This window comes from Capra hircus, chromosome 1, assembly GCF_001704415.2.
Source record: "Capra hircus breed San Clemente chromosome 1, ASM170441v1, whole genome shotgun sequence".
Taxonomy (NCBI): Eukaryota; Metazoa; Chordata; class Mammalia; order Artiodactyla; family Bovidae; genus Capra; species Capra hircus.
Genome location: NC_030808.1, coordinates 51,679,121 through 51,694,597, shown reverse-complemented (window position 1 = coordinate 51,694,597; position 15,477 = coordinate 51,679,121). Strand labels below are relative to the sequence as shown.

At 39.1% G+C, this 15,477-nt stretch overlaps 1 long non-coding RNA gene and 1 pseudogene across 1 annotated transcript; both read right to left on the bottom strand.

Moving 5' to 3' along the window:
* Nucleotides 358–6,056, bottom strand: LOC102171918. The gene is made up of 2 exons (XR_309714.3): nucleotides 5,664–6,056; nucleotides 358–1,696 (listed from the first exon to the last, which is right to left on the bottom strand). It is a non-coding gene; the product is annotated as an uncharacterized LOC102171918 (long non-coding RNA).
* On the bottom strand, nucleotides 14,385–14,805 carry LOC102170819 (annotated as a pseudogene).

The window sequence follows — 15,477 nt, the reverse complement described above, 5'->3', positions numbered from 1 at the left end:
GATCAGTCATATGGTTAGTTTTGGTAAGTGTCCTGGGTATACCTTCCCTGGTGGCTCAGATGGTAAAGCGTCTGACTGCAATGTGGGAGACCCGAGCTCAATCCCTGGGTTGGGAAGATTCCCTTGGAGGAGGAAATGGCATCCCACTCCAGTATTCTTGCCTGGAGAATCCCATAGACAGAGTAGCCTGGCAGGCTCCAGTCCATGGGGCCGCAAAGAGTCAGACAAGATTGAGCGACTAATACTTTCATACCTTAAAACAACATGCATTCTGAAATGTTTGGATGTAATGTTTCATGTCTAACATGCATGCACTGTGCTAATAAACAGCAAACAGTAGGAACTCAAGCCATACTAAGTAACTCAAAAGTTTATTCTTATTGATGGTAATTGCAGATCAGATAAGAGAGGATGATTATGCTATCATATGGATGTAGGCAGAGAGAAAATTATTTCTGGTAAAATGGAACTTCAAAGAAGAACCCCAAGTCAAAATGTGCAGTTATCCCCCATCTCCTGCCTTGATTCCAACCTATATTAATACCAACCCTTTATGTGATGGAAATTATTCCAACATTTTTCATTCCTGTGTTCCTACCAGTGTTCCCTTCATTGGTTGTAATTTCTATATCACTAGTGCTATGTAACAATAAAAGACAATATCTTAGGAAAAACTAATGACACTGATTTATAAAGCTGATAGAAATATAAGAAATGGTTGATTTTATTTCTCCAATTTATGATTACTTCTCAGATTACATGAATTTAGAGGATATCTAATACTGCTATCCAATAGAGTAACAAGTTTTTTCAAGTTCTAATGTCACTTTCTATTTCTTATGCACATTACTCAAGGTTAAAACTGTTATTAACATACAGCTTCTAGGAAATACATTTAGCCTTCCTATTTAGCCCTCTGCCAACCTCTGTTCTGGACAATGAAACTGTAATGATGGAAAGGAGAGAGGATTTAGACAAGGCTAACAGCACCTTCTCCAGGCTTCAGAGATGCCTCCTGTGCACTGCCTCCCATCTCTTCCACCTCCAGTTCCAGCTGTGGCTTTGGTGAACAGCTCTGGGCAGGTTTCACCCTGTTCTGTGCTGACAGTGCCTCATCTCAGGCTTGTATCAAGAATCTAGCTTCTTGTCCTGAAGCGTCTCTGCTACAGTGCGTGTGATGCTGTAGCCCAGTGAGGCTCTCTTCGTGGGGGTGTTGCTGCCCCATGGGAGCAGCCCTCAGCACACAGGTGATATCCGCTGACAGATAAATGCTTCTTCTTTTCATCCCTCAGGCAGACAATTCTGAGACACAGTTTAATTAGGATACTGGGAAGGTTCTGCACTAAGTAGCCAAGAACACTAGTGGACCACTCACTAACACTACCTTTTTTGCTTGGACATTCTTTCCTTTTCCACCTGTTTTCTCCCTTGTCTCATCCTTGTTCCCTGGGACCACATTTCCAAATAGAGTATGTCTCTACCTTTGTCTCAGGCTCTGCTTTCAAGAATAGTCTAGATGAAGACAGTGTGCAAATAGGCTGTTGGTAGACTAAATAACACAGGAATATAATTTCCTTTGACTGCTCATGCTACAAGGAAACACTCATTTAGTTGGGAGCACAGATTATGATAATTTCGATGATTTTCCATCTTTTTCCTTTTTGAAAGTTCATCATTGATCCTGATGCCTGAATGCCTGAAGGAAAAAAAAAGTTGGTACAAATTAGCTTAGAATTGAATAGGCAAATTTCTTTTTGATGATAGCTCTAAGTATTTTTTCTTTGTGAGGCAGCCCTCAGCTATTTGATTGGATTTTTCAATCTAATAAGGAGAAGCCCTCAGTCTACTTAATGAGGTAAAGCTTTTTGTTGCTTTGGAAACAACCATATCACATTTCTTATTCTCTTTGGTAAAAAGCTGGATCTTTTAGCGCTGTAATCCTTTATTCTAAGACACTCAAACATACTTCAAAAATGTAAAAATTACTGGAGTACTGTCAGGACTTTCTTATTTATGAAACACTGAAAGAATATCTTGAATGATTTAGGGGTTATTAGGAATACACTAAGGTTGCCCACATGCCATCTCTGAGAAAAATGTTATCGTTAAAATTTTTTACTCATTTGAGGTCCTGAAGACACTAAGAGAACAAAATTGGTAAATTCCTCTCCCTCCTCACTGAAACTTATATTTTATGAGTGGGGAAGGTGAGACAGTAAGGAAATCAAATAATTAAAATATATAGCATTTCAAATAAAGGCTACAGATAAAAATAAACTGGGGATATGGGAATGAACATGCAAGTTTTCTGTTTTGTTTTGTTTAATTTCTAGGTCTTACTGAGAGAGTGATGTTTGGACAAAGACCTGAGGAGGAGAAAAGTGTCAGTCATATGGATGTTTGGGAGAGGACCATTCAGGAAGCAAGAAAAGCCGTCCCCAAAGCCCTCAGATGGAAAGATGCCAGACTGGTTTGAGAGAGGTGAACGTTAGAAGATGAGGTGGGAAAGAAGGAAGTGGCAGATCACAGGAGAGAGGGGCTCTCAATGGATGTAGGGCCATACTATGCACTGAGGGGATATTCTGAAAACCTGGGAGGACATTTTGGTATTACTATTACTCTGGGCTTTAGTGGGTAAGCAAAGTTTATGTCAAAAGTATAGTAATGTTTGGGACAGTTCCACCCAACAAGGTATTTCCCCCAATTTTGTGTGCCTTTAAAATGTTCTGCTCATTCATGTAGATGTAGAAGTTTATTTACGCTCACTTCCAAATTCCATTCATGGCAAGCTAGGGTGCTGGGATCCACTCTCTTCCTTGGAAACAAGCAAATGTCCTGGGTAATACAGAGTTGATCAATTTTGGAACGCTTTGGCCAATATTTTTTCAAATATATTTCTGTCCCAGGTTCTCTCCCTTTGCTTTTTTAGAAGTTAAATTTCATATATTTTGGGCCACTTGATGCTATTCTGATCAGTCACTGCTGCTTTGTTTATTGACAATAGTTTTGTCTCAGTGCAGTTATATTTGGATGATTTCTAGCAACCTGACTTCAAGTTTAATGATGCTTTCATCATTGTGTCGACCTACTGATAACTTATCAAATAATTTCAGATACTGTATTTTTCAGTTGTAGGACTTCCATCTCACAAAATAAGATTTGTTTCTCGCTTGAAATTCTCTACTTCTTCATATATTACATCTTATTTTTGTTAAGATTCCTTAATATATTTGTCACGGTTAAAGACCTTGCCTATTAATTCCAATATCTGTACTGATTTATGTTTCTATTGATTTATGAGAAAGGTAACACTGCAGGGCAATGAGAAAAGAAGTCTCAAGAAAAGCATCTGGATCAGCTGGACAGCTATATGAGAAAAAAAAAATTAACACTTACTGCACGCCATACTCTAAAATCGATTTGTGGTTAGTGGATTTAAAGATGCAAAGAAAAACATGTTTTTAGATTGTAAAATAGGAGAAGGTTCTTGTAGGCGATGGTTTCTTAGGATAGCAAAGGCACTAACCATAGAAGAAAACTTAGAAATTAAGACTTCAGTAAAAGTTTAAAATTTACAGTCATTAAAATTTAACAATGAGATGGTTAAAATGCAAGTCAGATAAGAAAAAGTATCTGTTTGATTGCAGTACTCATAAATGAAAATGGACTCACATCTAAAATATATAAATCAAACAGAAAAAGACAACCCCTCTAAAAATGAAATGAAGACCTTAAAGGCATTTTACTAAAGAGGATCTTCAAACAACTAATAATTACATGAAAAGACACCCTTTTCCCATTAGTCATCCGAGGAGTGTAAATTGAAACCACACAACCACCAAATGCTGGTGAGGGTTTGGAGCAATGAAGTCTCATCTGCTGCTGGGGGGAGTGTAAATTTGAAAACTGTTTGGCACCATCAACTACATAGCTAACCATGTATATAACCTATGTTGGAGCTATTCTACTTTTAGATATATATCCCATAGAAATATGTATCTATTCGACACATATATAGCTTAGATACATATAATATGCTGATTAAGTATAATGATGTTCACAGAAGTATTATTTGTATTTCTAGCTCCAAACCTGGAAATAACATGAATATTCACTATAAGGAACCAATCACAATATTTAGTATCAGTATAAGGGACCAGTTTTATGAACTGTCTAGAATAGGCAAATCTATAGAGGCAAAAAGTAGTTCCTTCGGGCTGGAGAGGATGCAGGGTAGGGGAGTGATAGCTAAAGAGTATGGAGCTGTTTTGAGGTGATGAAAATGTTCTGAAATTGACTGTGCCTGCCAGTGGTTGCACTTATCTGTAAATATACTATACAAATATTAAACTGTACATTTTAAATGGATGAAAATTGTAGGGTATGGGAACTATATCTCAATATAGCTTAAATTTAAAAAACAACAGTATAAATGATAAATTGCAGTATATTCACACAATTAAATGCTGTACAGCATAAAACAAAATACACAGACATTACAATCAACACTGAATGAATCTCAAATGTAATATGGAGGGAAAGAAATAAAATATTACAGGATATTTACTAATTCATTTCACATGAAATTAAAGAAAATTTACTGATTAATTCAGGTCACGTGAATTTGAAGACATTAAACTAATCTATGAATTTGAGGATAAGAAGATGGTTATATTTGGGAAGAAGCTGCCCTTGACTGAATATGGGGCTGGAGGAGCTAGGTATGCCCTATCTCTTGATCTGGGTGGTAGATGTAAGGATATGTTTGTGTTAGCCTTCGAAAGTTTATTGAACTGTTCATTTACAATTTGATCACTTTCCTGGATTTTATACTTCAACAAAAGTTGATTAAGAAACATTTTTTAGAAATCCAGTTCAGTAAGTTATCCTATTCATATACACTTAAAAGACCAACTAAACAAATACGTAAACATTTTGATGGTTCATTTTTGTGGCTTGGGAGTATGCTGAATTTTTATTTTCTTCTATTTTCCAGCATTTCCCAAATTACCATAGTGGGCATAAATACACTACATTTATCAATAGAAAAAATGCTATACAAATTACAAATACAGTTGATACTGCATTGTGAGATCTTGTATTGTTTATACTCATCCAGTCTCAGTGTAAGGATTTTGATTTTTGCTCCCAGATAGGAAGAGACTGCCCTTTTAGAGTGAAGGAGGGTGTGGCTGTGGGTCTGGGGATTTCCCAGCAGCTTTGCTGACTGCCAGGAACTCACTATTGGCCACACTCATCAGGGAAAAGCAGAAGTGCAGGTGTAGGGACCCCAAAGATGGTAAGCTCAGCCTCGGTAGGCGGGGCCCAGTACACTCGCGGGGTGGGTCGTAGTCCTCCAGGAACCTGAGTCTACTGCAAAACTGTGGTTGAACTGGGGGCTAAAGCTCTAGCCTCCGTGCTGGGTAAATTGAAAGACTGTAGTCTAAACACTGTAATCCTCACGTTTCTGTGAAGTCCGAAGCTAAGAGCGTTTTATTTATTTATTTACATTTTTATTAGATTGTTAAAAGAGAAGCGACAAAAACGACTGTTCCTGGCCTGCAAGTCCTAAAACGTCTGCTCTCTGGCTTTTTTACAGAAAAAGTCGGCTGACTCCTTAGGAAACTCTAGGCTGAAAACTTTAAGGTATTTAAAAATGTTACCTGGGTAAGCTCTTCCTGACGAGAAGCCGGGTGTGGAATGAGCCTACCAGGGCACTTTCGGTCCCTGGTCAGGAGAGGTAGTACTGCCCAGGCTCGTCAGACACAAGAAGTCAGAATCCACTAAGGAGAGTGTAAAAGCCCACCTCCGAAGAATCCAGCCTGGGGATGGCCAGGCACGAGGGACCAAACACAACTGGCTCTTCCTGGCGAAGGATAAACGATGCTCACTGCAGCCCTCCGCCGAGCGCAGAGGAGACGGGGTCGAACTGGGAAAGCAGCGTTGTCACTCACGCAGAAGCCAACGGCGCGCCCTGCGGAGTTCTCTCTCTCCTCTGCCGTAGGCAGCCGCGCGGACTGCGAGCTCCCTGTGCACATCTGTAACTTTTGGACAAGCGCCGCGTGGGTGCGGCTGCCACCCAGCGCCTGCGCAGTGGTTGCTCGCAGGATCCTCCCATCGCGCAGGCTCGGCGGGTCAGCACGCCCTGGAGGAGTGCGACCCTGCTTCGGTAGCCCATGGGGGAGGAAGCAGGGCGGAAGGATGTGTACGGTGTCTTTTTTGCTGAACAGTTTGACAGTTGTGAACACCATATCCCTTCACCCTTCAATATTACGGATATTTGAACTGAACAGAAGGCAGTTTCATTTAATTCAGCATAATATCTCGTGTGTGTGTGTGTGTGTGTCTTAGTTGCGTAGTCGCTCAGACGTGACAAATTGTTTGCAAGCCCGTACCCTGTAGCCCGCCAGGCTCCTCTGTCCATGGAATTCTCCCGGCAAGAATACAGGAGTGGGTAGCCCTTCCCTTCAGAGGATCTTCTGGACCCAAGGATCAAACCTGGGTTTCCTGCATTGCAACCAGATTCTTACCGGCTGAGCCACCAGGGAACCCAGTATCTTATTACTATCCCGTAAGAGTAAGGAATTCTCCTACATCAGGGTTTGTCAGCTGTGGCGCTATTGATTTTTAGCATGATGTTTCTTTGTTGTGAGGGGAGTGCATTGTGCAATGTTTAGTAGCACTCCTGGCTTTAGAGGCTGCTAGATACCAGTAGCAAACCTCCCCTCCCCTCCCCAACTTGTGACCACCAAAAACGTTTTCAGACATTGTGTGACAGGGGAGGGGAGGGCATAATCGCCCCGATTGACGACTACTGTCCAGTAGGATCACAGTGGTATGTCATTAGGATGTATATCACTAGATTTTTCCAACATAGGGAGTCGGAATGCACTAAACATTGGTACATTTCTGTAACTTAGTATATAATCCATATTAGAATTTCCTTGATTGTCCCCCCCACCCCCAACCCTTGCTTCCCCTATACTTGTTTGTAAAATATAAATTCATGATTTAACAAGGATCACCTATTGATTTGAGTTATCAAGTCTCTAGCTTCCTTCAATTTAGACTGCTTCCTCAGCTTTTTTTGTTTATTGTTTTTTTGTGGCATTGGCTTTTTTGGAAAGTTCAGACCAGTGGTTTTCCAGAATGTCTTTCTATTTGGATAATCAAATTGGTCTTCATTGTAAGATTCATGTTAACTATTTTGGCTTTTATTGGCTGGAATTCCACTTGGGTAATGTTATATCCACTTTTTTCCTAGTTCAAAGACCTACTTAGCTGTTCTAACAGCATTTAATTTTTAAAAGCATTAAATTTTTAAAAGTTCACTTATCTCCCAGTGATTTGAGGTACCACTTTTATCACATACATACATTTTCACATCATTCTTGGCTCTACATCTATATTTTCTATTTTTTCCATTGATTTGATTGTCTACTCAAGTGCTAATAATATATTCTTTAAGTTATAGAAACTGTATATTTCAATATCTGGGAGAGCCAGTTATTGACAGAATAGCTTATTGCTGTTTTCTTATTTTTGATTTCCTGGTTTTGGGGGAAATAATGTTGCTTATTTATTTCTTCCATGTACACTACAGAAACTAGCTACATGAAACATACTTTGAAAAATGGCATTTATAATTTTTTATTATTCAATTGAGGAGCAAGGTTTATTTTTCCTGTTATTCAAGTCACAGTTGTCTATCTTTCAGAAAAGCGTCAAAGTTTTTCTCATATAGATTTTGCACAGTTCTTATGACATTTACTCCTAGGATAATTTTTCAGTTTATTGGTAATGTAAATAGAGTCATCTCCTCTATTTTCCTCTATTGCTTAAATATATGAAGACCCCGAGTCCCAGTCTCATGTTGGAACAGTCTCATTTACTGTTCCACACCTAGAATGAGACATTTCTCAAAAGAGTCATCATTGTTTTCACTGAAAATGGTATTTGGTGATCACACTTTGTGCATATAGGATCTTCATGACTAAAAGGCTTATTGTTACTTCTCAGACAAGTAGAATACAAGATGTAGGAATTACATGGTTTTTCAAAGAAAAATAAATCATAAATTTGTGCAGATATTCCAATTTTAATGAAAGATTATGTAATTTTCTACTTATTTGATTTTATGTTGCATCTCTTTTCTGCTGAAAAGCATGATTCCGAATGTTAAATGATTGCATATTTACTTTTTCCCTTAATATATATAGTAGTTTCAAAATAACAGTACCAATGTGATCATGAATTATAGAAGTGCTAAATGCAGTTTGATACAGCTAGGTTTGCTTCAGGTTGTTTTCAAGTCTAGGTTGCTTAATTAAAAAGAAAATTAAGTCCAAAATGGGGAGGAAAAAAGCAAGCCTTAAATATTTATAACTTTTTGAGTATAATATCTAACTTATCTTCTCTCATTTTTATTGATATAAATTTTTAAATTCATGAATCTTTTTCTGAACACCTTTTAGCAGTATCCTACAAACCCTGATATCATATTTTCATTATTTTTTTTCTAGAAAATTTCATTACCAGTTGTTGTTTTTCCTTGAGCCAACCTAAGTTTAATAGAAAACTTAAAATTTCAATGTGGGAAGATTTTCTTGTGCTTTGCTTGTTATGGATTCATACTTTTATCATGTCATTGATGGAGGATATTATTTGTATTTTTCTCACTGTAATTTATTGAGGTATAGATGTCTCTGAATATAACTACAGACTCAACTATTATAAGTGTTTTTCGTACCATTTTTGGTCTTGGACTAAGAGAAGTATACTAAAGTGCTACTAATGTATTTCTAGTCTCTTTGACTCTTGTAGTTTCTGCTAAGTGAAAGAAGCTACTGTGTTATTTGCTGCATATCTTTCATAAATATTTTATTTTCACTGTGATGGTAGCCTTTAAACTTGTAAAATGCTCTTTGACTTGGTAATAGGCTTTGGTCTAAATTCTGTTCAATTGGATTTCAAAATATTAGTTCTTTCTTTGTAGTTTCTTGATATACCTTTTTGCCTCCTTTCATTATTAACATTTCTGAATTATTTTGTTTTTGGTATGTGTTTGTCTTTTACCTGCAGCAAAAAGTTGGATTTTGTTTTAGGATCAACCGCTTTGTTTGTCCTTGTAATATGGGGGGTTAAGTCCCTATTAGTTGATATGTTTGGTCTCAGATAACTCACTTTTATTATATTTAAATATAGTATGTGGCATATTTGGTGATAAGTACTAATGAGGAAGATAAAGGAGGACAAGGAGTGTAGGAAATGCTGGGGGAAATTTTCTATTTTAAGTAAGTGGTCAGGGAAAGCGTCATGGAGAAACTGACTTTTGGACATACTCTTTTTTAAAAAAAGTTATTTATTAGGCTACTCTGGTCTCAGTTGTGGAATGCAGACTGTTAGTTGAGGTTTATGAGATCTAGTTCCCTGGTCAGGGATTGAACCCGGGGCCTCTATATTGGGAGCACAGAGTGTTAGCTATGGGACCACCAGGGAAGTCCCTGGACATGCTCTTGAAGTAGGTGAAGGAAAGAGTCATTTAGATAAATGGAGTAAGATTTATCCTGACTGAGAGAACAGCAAGGCCTAGAGACACGTGATTACTTGGTGTGTTTTCAAAGACCAGCAAGGAGGCTGGTGTGACTGGAATGCTGTGTGCAGCCGAATACTAGGAGACAGGCCAGAAGGGATAAAGTCAAGAGTATCAGATAGGCCCTCAGTCTCAAGGAGGGAAGAAATATCCCTTGAAGAGGAATTTTGTTGCCACATGTTGAAATAATATTACTTCGCCATCCCATGGTAATAAATTAATAACTCTGGGAATTTCAGCCTAGGTGGGAGAAGAAGCCAGTCTCAGCAGTTTTATATTTTAAGGTGTAACTCAAATTATGCGTGAAATAGTTTAATCTCTGCTGATTTTGAAGGCTGGATTATGAAACACCTTCCAATGCAGTGGAAATGATCCTTGAATATATTCTCAAATCTTTGATGTTCTAGTTTCTACATTATATTCTACCCCCAAATTCATCAGCTGTAGCTTCGCAACTTCAGCTTTTTTGCCGTTTAGCTGAAGGTGTGAATTCACAGGGGAAAAACTTTATTGAAACATAACAATGAAACGTATCTTGACTAATAAATGTTTAAAAGGCAGAAAAATATAAAAATTCTATACAGAGATGCTTGACCAAAGGCTAGCACACAACATAGAAGTTTTTTTCTCAATTCTTTTAAAAAGTGTTCAGCTTAAAACAATTTTTCCTTTTTTATACAGATATCTGGTGTTTTAACAGAAAATTGTATGACAGAGAAGGTAAAATGAAATGCGTGCATCTATGTGGGAAGGTTTAAGGGTAAATTAAGTCTGTAATCCAGAAAAACTATGTTCAAGATTGCAGTGGATGGGAACAGAGAAGGGACAAACTTTAAATACAGGCAGGATTATTTGTCTTTTTGTATTTCGTTTGGCTGCACTTTAATTTTCTCCTCCCCCCCCTTTTTTTTTTCACCTTTTTTATCTTAAGCTAAGCTGACAGTGAAATGCTGTCTGAATAAGTCACAACTCACAGAAAACTGAACAGTGCATTGTAAAATAGGACACAAAGCAAAAGACTTCATCTTAGAGCTGAGATCATCGGGCTGGGAAACACAGACCCAGTGCCGCAATTCAACAGCGTTTCTGAGAGCCTGAGACAGTTTCCACAATTTTTGATATGCTATTGCCCCCTGCTGTTCACAGTGAAGTACTGACAACAGAAATAAGGTTTTCCTAACACTCCAATGTTTTAGCGCAATATCATGCTATCAGAGAAAGTTAGACAAAGCATTTCAAAGATTTAACATAGAATAATTTAAGGAGTTGTTTTCTAAAAAGCTATTAAAGAAATTCCAAAGCACCTTCCATACTCCCCAATATATCGAAAAGAAATGTATGATTCGGTTATTTGGCTAATGAATGCAGTTTCGTCTTTAAGTTTCTTAAGAGAGCAGAGCACAAGTCAATTGAGATAGCTGATGAAGTGAGCAGAGAAAATGGAGTGCAAAATGTGGCAAAGGAGAGGGTAATGAATAATTTACATACAACAGGGGTGAAGCAGTTCAGTCGCGAACAGATCCTTCACATTTTTCCAAGGATGTTGGAGAAAACTGTTTTGTCTCCACAGAAGAGCGTGGATGGGCTATTTGTGGGCCTTCAGGTCTTCTGCCCCTTGTTCTTGGGTTTGGTCATGGAAACTTAAAACCATTAGGATGTGAATTTGGGTCCCTGAAGCAGAGCAGAAGGACAGAATCCTTGGAGCTGATTTCCTGATTTACTCTGCCATTTCTAAAAGGGTCAGGTCTATCTCCTAGACGGAAGTCGGTCAGGGTCAGGTCTATCACCTGGATGGAAGTGGTCAGGGTCAGGTCTATCTCCTGGATGGAAGTCGGTCCATATGCAGACGTGTGTGTTTGAGCATGGGAGTTCATGTTATTTGTTTCAGAACTATAGCCACTGTGGGCTGCTAGAATTATCCGTATTCCAGCTCTTCCATGGGATTAGGTAATAAGGTGCTGCCCGGATCCCCTCAGATTCAGTAAAACAATTTTAAAAGTAGGGGCCTTGTTTCAGCGTTTGATTTTTGCTCAGACTCTTTCTCCATGAGGAACATGACTAGAGAAGAATCTTTTAATATTTACAAAATCACATGTATATTTATATACAAAATTACATCCTGTTAGGATAAACCTAGAAATCCAGCCTGAACTACTCTTCAAAGATTTAGATTTGGCTCTAGATATTGCTAAGAATGCTGTTTCTAACTTCTGAAGTCCCCACCTCAAATCACAAATGGCGGATTTTGAGAAAACATTTAAATCATTTATTTCAAATAATAATAAGCTGTTTCCTTAATACTTGGGGCAGTTGCATTCAGTGTTGATTTTAGTGCTTGTAGCATTTTGTTTCTCTCTCTTATGTGACATTTTAATGTTTATTTACTCACTTAAATTTATATTCTTCATTATGTGCTGTGCTTAGTTGCTCAGTCGTGTCCGACTCTGTGACCCCATGGGCTGTAGCCTGCCAGGCTCCTCTGTCCATGGGATTCTTCAGGCAAGAATACTAGAGTGGGTTGCTATGCCCTCCTCCAGAGGACCTTCCAACCTGGGGACTGAACCCAGGTCTCCTGCATTGCAGGCAAATTCTTTACTGCCTGAGCCACCAGGAAAGCCTCTTCTTCATTATGGCAGATGTTAAAGATAGGGTGAAAAATATGATAGAATCTGCCTTTAAGCTTTTTATAGTAATTTAGCAAAATGTAGAACAACAATATGATAATCATATAAGAAGGAGCCCAAGAGGTAGAAAAATAATCTCCCCATCCTTTTTTATTTTATCATTTTATTTCATTTCTTCTCTTTACTATTTTATTTTATTTGTATTCATTTTATCTTTTAAAATTACAAATCAGGAAAGCTGATTATCCTTTTTATGTATCTTTACATGATCCCTAGTACACTAGCACTTTATACAAGTGCTTTATACAAGTTTGCACACATTTGTAGTAAATATCCGCTAAATGAAATATGAGCACTTACTTACTAGGAGCCTTTGTACTATGCTGTGCCTATGTAAACTAGATACACATTTTATTTCTACAGAGAAGAGTGAAATTAGGAGGAATTTATATAGACCTGGAAGGAAGTATTAGAAATATTTGTTTCTATTCAAATGCTAAAGTATATTTAGAAACTTCTTAAATGAGAAAAACTAAAACACCAAAATTCCACCATGTCAGTACTTGAATCTCATTTTAATGATTTTCATAAGTTGCATATGAATTTTCAATATTTCTGTCTGTGCAGTTCTTATCAGATCTGGCTATATGCAGCCTACCTGGTAGAAACACAAAGACAGAAAGCAATGAATGATGATGCTTGTGTTTCAAAAGGAGGCTGAAACATTTTCTTTTTGGTCAAGAATTAATTTATCAGTGTTTCATTGTACAAAATTCATAGTATATTGAAACATGCTTTTTGCCACCTTGATGGTATAACCCAAATTATCTGCTGTTATCAAATTGTTCTACTCAAATTGTATTGAATGCCAGTATCCAAGAAAACTGTAAGCATAAATGGTTTCCAAATTTCTTTGGGTTACTGAGAAATGGATCTTCTCTGCAAATATACTATGTTATACTATAGAGTATATGAGGCTTCCCCGGTAGCTCAAATGGTAGAGAATCTGCCTGCAATGTGGAGGACCCAGGTTCAATTCTTGTGTCAGGAAGATACCCTGGAGAAGGGGGCAACCCAATCCAATATTCTTGCCTGGAGAATTCCATAGTCAGAGGAGCCTGGCGGGCTACAGTCCATGGGGTTGCCAATAGTCGGACATGACTGAGCGACTAATACACACGCAGTGTATATTTAGTTTTGCATATATAGTTTCTATAACTACTGATATAAAGATATCTATATATAATAATGCAACATTAATTTATTCTATTCATGTCTGCTACTTGAGAACATTTGCAGTACTAATAAGGGCTTTGCTGATGGCTAAGATGGCAAAGACTCTGCCTGCAGTGCAAGAAACATGGGTTCGATCCCCAGGTCAGGAAGATCCCCTGGAGAAGGAAATGGCAATCCACTCCAGTATTCTTGCCTGGAAATTCCCACGGACAGAGAAGTTTGGTGGGCTACAGTCTATGGAGTCGCAAAGAGTTGGACAGAACGGAATGACTAATACTTTCACTTTCACACTATTAATGGAACTTAGTCTAAGAGAGGGGCTTCTAACTTAATCTAAGTGTGGCGCTTGTGGTAAAGAACCCACATGTCAATGCAGGAGACATAAGAGTTGCAGGTTCCATCCCTGGGTCGGGATAATTCCCTGGAGGAGGGCAGGGAAACATGGGTTCGATCCCTGGGTCAGGAAGATCCCCTGGAAAAGGAAATGGCAATCCACTCCAGTATTCTTGCCTGAGGACCCCATGGACAGAGGAGCCTGGCGGGCTACCGTCCATAGCATCACAAAGAGTCAGATGTGACTTGGCACACACATGCTCAATCTAAGAAAAATTCAATAACATTGTTTTCTTTTTACATTTCTCTCTGTGTATGCCTTCAGTTACTTGGTCATTTCCAGCTCTTTGCAACCCCATGGACTGTAGCCCACCAGGCTCCTCCATCCATGGGATTTCCCGGGCAAGAAGAGTGGAGCAGGTTGCCAGTTCCTCCTCCAGGGGATCTTCCCAACTCAGGGATGGAACCCAAGTCTCCTGGGTCACCTGCACTAGTAGATGGATTCTTTACCACTGAGACACATGGGAAGCCATTTTACATTTCAATATTAGCTGTTAATAAGAGAGATAGTAAAAATTATGATTGCTATTATTACTATGTCAAAAATAATAAATGCTTGGTGTTACTCTACCTACAATTGAGTTTTTGGTGTAAAGATCTTTGGTTACAAGAAGGAATATTTAGTTTACTTCACTAATAGGTATATCTTCTAACACTGGCCTCTTGGCATTTCTTCTGCTGTTGATTTTTAGCACTGTTATCTGTGATTACATGAATGGAGTTGACTCGTCATGTTTATTCCAAATAAGACTATATAATGGATTACTGTAGTAACAAGGAGGTAGACAAGTAATGGAACTGCCGAATAATTTCAAGGCCAATAGATTAAGCCTAAGGCGCTTAGCCAAGATTCAGGAATAAAAGCCCATCTGAGACAGAGTGTGCATCAAAATTGGGAGCTTAACGGAGAAAACCATAGAACCCTCTTTCTGGAAATGGCAGCGGTGAATTTTCTACCATTTCCGCGCCCCTCTGTGGCTATGGACAATCTTGGGCCCTTCAAGCGCCCACTTGGGCCCTTCTCTTGACAGCTTGGCCACCCGAGACCCCTGCGCAAGCGCGGATCAGGAAGCCGCAGGTGGCAGGGGAAGAGAAATTGAGGGTAAGGCCAGGGGCAATGGAGAAGGCAATGGCAACCCAGTACTCTTGCCTGGAAATGGAAGAGCCTGGAAGGCTGCTGTCCATGGGGTCGCGAAGAGTCAGACGCGACTGAGCGACTCCACTTTCACGCATTGGAGAAGGAAACGGCAACCCACTCCAGTGTTCTTGCCTGGAGAATCCCAGGGACGGGGGAGCCTGGTGGGCTGCCGTCTATGGAGTCGCAAGGAGTCGGACACAACTGAAGCGACTTAGCTGCAGCAGCAGCCAGGGGCAAAGGCACCACCCACTAGGGCGCAGGCGCACAGTCATCGGAGGGAGCGTGCGAGCGGAGGAGCATAAACTATGCGTGGGAAGTTTGGAACTATTTTCTCGTGGTGCTGGTGGTAGTGGTAAGAACTGTATTTTAACAGCGTAAAGGCCTCGTTTAATTTTAGTATTTTGTGATTCTTCTTCACATCAGGCATTGCCTGAAAGCATGTTAGAAAATGCTGACCTCAGAGTTTCATACGTGCGGTGGCTCCGTGTCTAGTA